The 7,445-nt window shown below is 42.9% G+C and overlaps 1 protein-coding gene across 2 annotated transcripts in view; it reads left to right on the top strand.

The window, feature by feature from the left end:
• The first annotated feature begins 305 nt into the window (after positions 1 to 305).
• Positions 306 to 7,445, top strand: part of lrrc4ba (leucine rich repeat containing 4Ba) — a 62,752-nt gene continuing 55,612 nt past the window's right edge. For both annotated transcript variants that reach the window (XM_048617743.1, XM_020516613.2), the window contains exon 1: positions 306 to 478. The gene's annotated coding sequence lies outside the window, so the exon portion shown is untranslated. The remainder of the gene's footprint in view (positions 479 to 7,445) is intronic.

Here is a 7,445-nt window from a genome sequence, read left to right as displayed (position 1 = left end):
AGCATAGGGAAACCAGAGAGAAAAAAGAGAGCGAGAGAGTCGGTTAAAACCATTGAAGGAGCGGGAAAATGCTGCAATTGTTCATAAGTGTCAAATAGAGAATGCAACTGAAGCCATTTCTCCCTCAAGCAGGAAAGAAAGATGGGAAATGGACCATCGAGATCTAGGAATATCGAGGCCTAATTGAATGATTTTCTTTGAACTCTTCTGAATTATTCCTCCATTTTTTGGGGGGTAGGGGGAGTGGGGGGAGGGGGTGGGGGTGGGAGGGGAGGTTGGTGGAAGGGGGAGGGCAGGAGGGCACCTGGTGAAGGAAATGCTCGGGAGTCCCAGTGAGTTTCGGCGACTGTATCTCTGCTACCACCTACTCTGGGACTGAGCGGAGAAGGAAGGGAATATTGTTGTGGTGAGGAGATGGAAGGAGGCGGAATACATAAGAAGCTCTTCATGGGAGACCAGCAGCAACAGCTCGGAGAGGGTGAGTGGTAACCATGGCGACTGGAGATGGAGTAGTTTGGAGGTGGGGGCTTGTGTTTCTTGTTTTCTTTGGGTCATGGGCTATTGGTGTTTGGCGTTGGATGAACGAGAAAAGGGGACAAGCAAAGGAGGGAAGGGAAAAGGGAGACTGTTAACGGAATTCTCCAATTTAAAAAAACAAATGATGAAGGACAAGATTCAGTTTAATTGGGGAAGGGAATTTGAAGAGGAGGGGAGAGACATTTTAGCGGGTGGAATGGAGATGAATCCGGCAGAGCTAGTAGCACGATGGGCCAAACGGCCTCGTCCTGAGCTGTCTGATTCCATGCTGAGGCCACCAGAGAAGTTAGCAAGTGCTGCATTATGGAGTGGGAGGCCAATAAAAGGATTGAAAGGAATCAAAAGGGAAAGCAGTAGTGAATGGAAAGGAGGCTGGAAGTGTGAAAAGGGGAAATAATCCAAGGGGGTACAAAGTCAAGAGTCTGCAAAGGGCATTCTGGATAGAAAGCAACAGAATAGAAGGAAAAGTGACAAGAAACAGCAGACAGCAGAGAATCAAAAAGGATGAAGGAAGGGTGAATGCAGAAATCCAGGAGACAAGGGTGAGGGCAGGAGAGTGACAAATGAAGAACAGAGCAGACATAATAGAAGTGTAAAATTGACTGAAGAACCAAGTTATGTAGGAGAAATAAGAAAGAGGAACAGCTAAGAGACAGCAAGTACGGTGTACAAATAAAGTTGGATTTTAGACTCGGTTGAAAGTGATGTGGCAGTTCCATTGTCAATGCATTAGGATTGCCCAGTCTCCAAGAATTAACCTCTTAGTCACTGCACTCAGCAACTCAAGAGCAAGCATTTCTTTGAAAGTTTATCAGTTTGTGAGCATTGGAAATCGGAGTTTGGAGTGGCAAGAGCTGACTGATTATCAGTAAAGAATCATCAGATTTAGGTAGGATCTGTTTGCTTTCTGGTTGTGCATTGGAAGATAGGAGCACCTGCACTTTGCGTAAGAGACTAGAAGCAAAGATGGGAGGCCATGTTACAGTATCTCCAGGAATATTCCCAAAATGAGTTGGAAACCCTTTGTGGCAATTAAATACCATCTGAAGTGTTTTGCTCTTTTGCCTTATGGCTTTACTAAACCAAGATCGGGGCTGCAAAGATTGTAGGAAATCTAAAGCACAAGGATAGGCCACAGGAAGTGAGTAAAGTGTGAGGTAGTCAATAACTGAGGCACCTCTTTCAGGGATCTGACCTTGTGTGAAGGCATCACCAGATACAGGATAGATCATTATGGCTAGAATGTTCCAGGTACAGTTCTCATTGCTTTGTCATTAGGTCTCCCATTGAAGAACCATTTGGGATTTTACAATTGGCCTTCGTTTCCCTACATTTGGAAGAAAATCTCACAAATATAGAGTTTTTCATGATCTGACGTCTCAACATAACTTTGCAGTCAATGTGAAGTGCAACAGGAAAATTGTACACAACAAGCTCCCACAAACAGCAAAGTGATATTGACCAGATATGTCTTTTATGATGTTAACTGATAGACAATTATTGGCCAGGACCATGGGAAGAACTCCCTTCTTCTTCCACATAACTCCGTGGAATCTTTTACATCAACTACATTAGGCAAATGAGACACCAGTTTAACATTTCATCCAAATGAATTAATGGTATTCCCTCAGTACTTTTTTTCCTTTATTCTATGGAATGAAGGCACTGTTAGCAAGGCCAACATCTGTTGAGGTTGGTTGGCTCGCTGAGCTGGTTTGTTGTTTTGCAGACATTTCGTTACCATGCTTGGTAACATCCTCAGTGCAGCCTCCGATGAAGCATCAGTGTGTTTTCCCGCCTGGTTTTTAAACTCTGGGGTCTGTTGAGATGGATTGCCTCACTTCCGGGTTTCCTTTGTAGTGGAACAACATCTATTGCCAATTCTTAACTGCCCTTGAACTAAGTGGCATGCCAGGCCATTTCAAAGTCAATTACATTGCTTTTGGTCTGCAGTTACATGTAGGCCAGAGTGGGTAAGAATAGCAATTCCCCTTCCTGAAAAGGATATTAATGAATTAGATGGGCTTTTCTAACAACTGATAACAGTTTTACTGTTGCACTGTGAGTGCTCAAAGAGTGGGAGGCGAACCAGGAATACTTTAACTCAGGGGCTATCAACAAAGTCCCAGCTGACTTGCATAACTATCCTGTAACAGCTGCAACAAAGTCCTTGGGAGGGGGACATGGTGGAGTGGTAATGTTACTGGACTACTAATCCAAAATCCTAACTAATGTTCTGGGAACATGGGTTCAAATCCCATCACTGCAGATGGTGAAATTTGAATTCAATAAAAAGCTAGCCTAATGGTCACCATGTAACCACTGCTAAGGTGCTGATGTAGCACAGTGGTAGTGTCTCTGCCTCTGGGTCAGGAGACCTGGGTTCAAGTCACACCAGCTGCAGAAGTCTGAAATAATATCTCTGAACAGGTTGATTAGAAAATATCTATAGCAAATTGGGGGCAAGAGAGAGGAAGAATGGGGGAGAGGTTTCAGATGTGAAACTCTCCAATAATTGGTCCCTTTCAGTCTCTGCCATGTAAAGGTTTGTAAGCTGATCAAGTCATTGAAACAAGATTTCTGCTAGACTACCAAATATGTCAGCTGACTTGCTGACCCATTGACCCTGTCTCAAATCCCAGAAACGGAATTATTTTAGTATTTACAAAAGGCCATGCCTGTCAAGAAGCATGGAAGCACCCAAACATGATTCCCAAAAATAATTCAGAGCAGTCCCATTGGGCTGTGGGGCTGTGGTATGTAAAAGGGCCAGGGAGACAAGAAAACAAGCAACCCACAAGAACATTACTGCTTGTATTCTGAGGGACTCTTTCCTTTGCAGGGTTAGTTCATCTCTGCTTTTTGACCTCTTTGAGAAATTTGGAAAGCCCAGTGTGGAAACTAAATCTTTCACTCAGCAGGTAAACGTGAATTAATAGCAGGTGTAGGACATTTGGCCTTCAATCCTGCTCGGTCACTTGATAAGATCATGACTGATTTGGATGGCATCTCAACTCTCTTGTTAGTCAAGAATCTATCTACTTCTGCCCTTTCTAAAAAAAACACAATAACTCTACCTCCAGTGCCTTCTGAGGAAGAGAATTCCACACACTCAAGACTTGATTATTGCTGAATGTTACCCCACAGAGAGAAGCAAAATTTTCCTCATTTCAGTCTTCAACAGGAGACTCCTTAACTGTGCCCCCTAATTCTAGTCTCTTCCACAAGAACGAGCCTTCAGCCTCCACCCTGTCACTTCCCTTCAGGATTTTAAATGTTTCAATAAGATCACCTCTTATTCTTTATTCTTTTGATTTCCAATGGATGCAGGCCCAGCCTGTCCAACCTTCCCTCAGAAAATAACCCAATCAGCCCTGTGAACTTTTTCAGCATGCAGAATGCTAATTGGGAGCACCAGGCAGTGAGGTGGATGGAGATTTCTCTTACAGGTTGGGAGACACATCTCCTAGGCATGTATGGCAAGAAAGGAGCAAACTTTGTGACAAAGCATGAATCTTGGTGGGATGGTCAGTAAAAAAAAAACCTTTTTAAGATAATTGACATAAAGAACCAGATAGGAGACAAGGAGTCTTTTTTTTACAATGAGTTGTTATCATATGGAATGCACTGCTCGAAAGATTATTCAAAGCAAATTCAGCAGTAACTTTCAAATGAGAAATAAATACTTGAAAGGGAGAAAACTACAAGGCTATGGGCAAAGGGCAGGGAGAATGGATTGAATTGTATAGTGCTTCAAATGGTCAGAACAAGCACAATAGTCTGAATGACCTCCATTTGAGATCCCACATTCTACGATCTGCCCTGAATTCTGACCAGTTCACCATGAGCAAAAAGCCACGACTTCCATTTTTTCCAAACCACAAACTTTAGACATCATGGTTTTATGAACAGACAATGCAACTGAGGAGATTTACTAGATTAATACCTGATGAGAGTGGATTGTCTTATTAAGAAAAAACAGACCGGGCATGTTTCCATTGGAGATCAGAAGAGTGAGGGGTGACTTGATTGAAGTCTATAAAATCCTGAATTATGAGCCTTGACAAGGTGAACATGGCATCAATGCATCCTCTTGTAGATAAATCTGAACTAGGGGTCACTTTTAAAATTATGGGTGGCCCTTTTAGGACAAAAGATGAGAATTTTGTGGGACTGTGAAACTCTGTGCCTTAAAAAGCCATGGAGGCAACGTCATTAAACATTTTTTAAGGCAGATGTTGATAGACTCCTGTCAGGCAAGGGAATCAAAGCCTACGGAGGGAAGGAAAATGTGGAATTGAGGAGCTGAATGGTCTACTTCTGCTGTTATTTCGTATGTCCGGCAATGCTAGGATCAATTCACAGCTTTCCAAGGCTAAGCCACAGACACTAAGATCATATGAGACAAGAGAGAGTGAGGTCTACAACACAGTCCCCTCCTGTATGGGCTAGAGGGGCTGGGAATTGATCAATGTAACTTTGCCTCCATTTACTCTTCCACCTGTGTGTGCTCTCACTGTGTTAATGCTAGAAAAGATCATTTAATGAAGAGTTTGACATTGAAGGTGGGACATGTTTGTTTCATGATGTGACTTGAGCTGGTCATAGCTGAAGGCTGTTGTGCCCTAGAATGCGTTCTGACTAAATGGCCTCCTGTCTGCAGAAATGGTAGCTCTGTTGATTAATGCAACATCCATGTGTAAAGCACCCACACAGGCAAGTGAAGAGAGTGAGCGAACCAACAGGAAAAGTAGCAACCTATGTCAAATGGTGTGGTGTGTCGACGCATGTTTCAGTTTTGTGTGTGTGCACATATGTGAGAATGCATGTGGGAAGTTGATCATTTGTGTGAGAGGGTGTGTGTTGATGAGTGAGTCTGAGTGTGAATAAGTGTCAATGTGTCTATGTGTGTAACTGAATGATTGATTGTGTGTGATTAAGCATTGTGCATGTATGACTGTGTTAATGTGTGATTAAATGTATGTGTAGACGTGTGTGTGAGTGCATGTGAGTGGGTACATGAGTGAGTTAAATGTGAGTGTATGTTTAAATGTATTTGAGAGAGAGATTGGATATGTGGGTATGAGTGTGTGTGTATGTGTGTTTGATTGTACACTTAAATGTGTGTGTGTGTGTGTGTATGTATGTAAGTTTTAGATGTACATGTTTAAATGAGTATGTGTGAGTGATTGTGCATATGGTCAAAGTGTTCCTTTAAGAATATGTTTAAGTGTGTGTGTGTGTACAGTTGTGTATGTTGTGTGTGTGTTTAAATGTATGTTTAAGTTTGTGTGAGTGATTGTATATATTGACATGTTTAAATTTGTGAGAATGTGTGTATGGGTGTGTGTTTATATGTATGTTTAAATGTGTACGTGTGTGTCTACAGTATGTTAAAACGTGTGTGAGTGTGTGTATGGGTGTGTGCAAGTTCGTGCTTACCTGTGTGTGTGTGTGTGTGTGTGTGTGTGTGTCTGAGAGAGAGAGAGAAAGAAAGAATGAGCATGGAGCCCGGTTACTAACAGTATTGGATTCCAGCAATGAAATGATCCTCTAACAATGAGCCCCTGGCTCCACTCAGGAAAAGAAAAGTCACTTGGACAAGGTCTTGGTATTCTGTATTCCTGAGTCAGCAGCTTCAGGAGAGGAGGGGAAGAAATGACAGTTTTAAACAGACAGCAGCGCATAATCTGCAGTTACTGGAGGGTAATGCAGCAATGATGGGACTCAATCCATATTCTGATCAGACAGTAGCTGATAACGCAGGATTAAGAATGAAGTCTCAGTATAGGATGGGTGAATCAGAAGTGAATCATGGCAGCAGTGGGCTGTTATTCAAAACCGTAACGCTACAACATGGATGACTCTTGGCGCCAGCAGAAAATGTTGCTCACTGGATTGCTAGCTGTTGAGCTTTCTATGACTGTCGCTCACATCTCCTCAGGGAGTGTGATGTTGGTGGCCCTGTGGATCTGCTGAAAGAAGACAAACCACACAACAGCAAAGGTTGTTAGATCACAGGGCAGGAACCCTCCTAATGTAGTCGCTCGAAATAGTCAGCCAGCTATCGCTCACAGCATAAACAATCTGCCCACTGTCAGCCCAGCGAGCTACAGATTCCCGTGTGTTAAACCACTCTATAGTCACAGTGAAGCCATTTTGATCTGATGGAACAATGCAGGACATCTTTCTCGCTCTCTCTTTTAACGCCAGCGTGTTTTTTTTTATTTGTTTAAAATGTGCTACCTAACACCAAATGATTGAGAAACTCTTCTCGGTTTGGATCACCCAGGTGTGAAGCATTAAGATCGATCCTGAGAGGGCACACTACCTTTGGTGCATTTCTCTGATTATGCTGAATGATTTTACATATATATTTTGACTTCCTGGCTTCAGTTCTCAATCCCATTCCTGCTGCCGTTCTTTGCTGAACAGTGGAAGGTTGGAAAGTGTCAGGTGGTGAAAAGGCATAGCTATGGGTTTTATTTTTGAAAAGAAAAACAACGCAACAGGTCCAACATTTTACAAAAATAAACAAAGAACTGCGGATGCTGGAAGTCAGAAACAAAAACAGAAATTGCCGTAGAAACTCAGCAGGTCTGGCAACATCTGTGGAGAGAGAAACAGAGTTAACTTTCTGGGTCCAGTGACCTTTCTTCAGGACGTTAACTCTGCTTTCTCTCCACAGATGCTGCCTATCCTACATTTTGTTGTTTCCAGTTTATCAAACACTCCTGCAGCCAACATGCTGTGTGAGAGACAGAGGAAAGCTAAATCTGAGATAGTAGGAACTGCAGATGCTGGAGGATTCGAGACAACAAGGTGCAGGGCTGGATGAACACAGCAGGCCAAGCAGCATCATAGGAGCAGAAACGCTGACGTTTCAGGCCTAGACCCTTCATCAGAAA

Source organism: Rhincodon typus, chromosome 37 (assembly GCF_021869965.1).
Source record: "Rhincodon typus isolate 14 chromosome 37, sRhiTyp1.1, whole genome shotgun sequence".
In the NCBI taxonomy this organism is placed as follows: domain Eukaryota; kingdom Metazoa; phylum Chordata; class Chondrichthyes; order Orectolobiformes; family Rhincodontidae; genus Rhincodon; species Rhincodon typus.
Note: the sequence above shows the minus strand (reverse complement) of the source record. Positions and strands in the feature narration are given on the sequence as shown.